The sequence below is a fragment of the Lupinus angustifolius genome, chromosome LG05 (genome assembly GCF_001865875.1).
Source record: "Lupinus angustifolius cultivar Tanjil chromosome LG05, LupAngTanjil_v1.0, whole genome shotgun sequence".
Lineage (NCBI taxonomy): Eukaryota > Viridiplantae > Streptophyta > Magnoliopsida > Fabales > Fabaceae > Lupinus > Lupinus angustifolius.
Genome location: NC_032013.1, coordinates 19,989,905 through 19,992,248, shown reverse-complemented (window position 1 = coordinate 19,992,248; position 2,344 = coordinate 19,989,905).

The following is a 2,344-nucleotide window of genomic DNA, read 5'->3' as shown; positions in this document are numbered from 1 at the left end:
CTGAACCCTTAGCAGCTTCATTCTTGGGATCTGAAGTGATTTTCCTTTTGCCCTTGTATTTAGAGGTAGTAACATAATGGACACTTTCAGTCCTTTATCGCTTCAGTCTTTCCTCTTCTTGCACACAAAATGAAATGAGCTCATTTAGAGTCCATTTCTCCCTTTGACAGTTACAAGAAATCTTAAGCTGACTGAATTGTGCAAGAAGGGAAAGCAAGACCAAATGAATGAGTAAGTCTTTCGACACCTCAAGCTTAAGGGCCTTAAGTTTCGAAGCGATATTGGACATTCCCATAATGTATTCCCTTATGTTTCCCTTGCCTTGATACCTCATGGAAACCAAGTTCTGTAACAGAGTACTTGTTTCCGCCTTATCGCTCTTTGCAAAGCGCTTTTCAATCTCAGCAAGGAAATCTTTGGCACTATTTATCTCATCCGAGATAGTACCGCTAAAGACCTCTGGAGTGTCGTGCTTAATGATCATTAGACTCATGCGATTAGAGCGATCCCACTTCTCATAATCCTTCCTCTCTTCAGAGGCACTGGATTCCAAAGGAGAAGGGGGTTGCTCTACCCTAAGTGCATAGTCCAGATCCATGCAGCCAAGAACAATTTCCATGTTCTCTTTCCAGTTCTTAAAATTTTCACCATTAAAGACCGGAACCGAATTCAAATTCGCGAATATAGAAGCAATTGACGCAGCTGATTCAAAAAAATGACAAAGAATTAAAATATGCTCACAACTTAAAATTATCAATGTGCTTAAACAATGGTATGTCCAGCTCAAGATACCTAGTGCACCATTAACATCAAGTCTTTGGACAGTGATATTAACTGCAAGTGGTACTCTTGTTGTAATGATCAAACATTCATAATAAGGCATGTCAACTGACGAACCCCTCTTTGGATTGATTCATCATTCACATGTATAAAAATTTAGAATTATGACATGTTTATCATCACAGGTGTGTATGATCTTCGGCCAAATATTAACTTTCCTTTGGGCCAGCTAATACCCGCATGAATGACCATACACACTTACATCCATTATTCCTCATGAGTTATATCCATGAAAGAGGTCACTTTGGCGACATTTCACATCAATTGGTTCACTTGAAATAATAGACAACATTAATGGACATCCAAATAACAATTAAAATCAATGCACAAAGATACCAAAACCCCATAAGCCTTATTGTACTCTCGCTTGGGCGAGGTACACTTTCGCTTGGGCGAGGTACACTTTCGCTTGAGCGAGATACCCTCGCTTGAGCGAGCTACTCTCGTTGAAGCGCAATTGAAACATATGCTTTTGTTTGTCTCTCGCTTGAGCGAGACCTTCTCGCTTGAGCGAGTCCTTCTCGCTTGAGCGAGCCTTATGTCGCCCATACACTCGCTTAGGCGAGTCGTCGCTTGAGCGAGGTATTCTCGCTTAAGTGCAATTAGAAGCCAATGCTTCTGTTTAGCTCTCGCTTGGGCGAGCCACTCTCGCTCGGGCGAGACACTCCCGCTTGGGTGAGACACTCTCGCTTAAGCAAAAGCTCTGCGACAGAAGATGAACAGTGCGATTTCTGCATCGCGGTTCTTCGAAAAATCACCCATAAAATTCAAGAACAAACAGCAGAAAACAACATTCAATCATTTCAAAACCTTTTGTTTCATATGAAAAGCATAAATTTTTTCATAATCGATTCATAACAGAAAAAAAACACCAAAACCCTAAATCAAACCAGATTTGGGGAAGAACATGAAAACCTAATTTCACACATGAATCAAATTGGGGTGGCTCTGATGCCACTTGTTGGAGAAATTTCTCCATCCGAAATCCATAGATTAAACACGGAAGTCCTTATGACCATGGCTTTGTTCCCATAACCTAATGTTTATGCCCATACATAAACCCAAATGGAACAACCATGGTCCAGACCGAAGAAACCCCAAATGAGTTCATGGTGAAGATGAAGAACATACCTTTTTGAGCCATTTCCGGAATCTCGAAGGTATGAAGGTACGATTATCTTCCAGATGATAGAGCACCGAATGGTTTTCCTTAGTTTCTCTCTAGAGGGGAATGAGAGAAATGCCTTAGCTTAAGAGAGTTTGCCTTATGGTGTGAGTTGTTCAAGTGAGGAGCCTTATGGTTGCCTTATCTTATATACCAAATGGATGAGTTGATAGTGTTATATCCTTGTTGGATAACACTATCCTCATCCTACCTTATTCTCCTCAACCTGACACCCTGAAAACCTGTTGCTCTACAAATGGGGACCATAACCCATAAAAGTAACCCCGTAATGGTTACTAATTTAGTTGCAATAATTCTGATTCAGTCCCTTTATCAAAT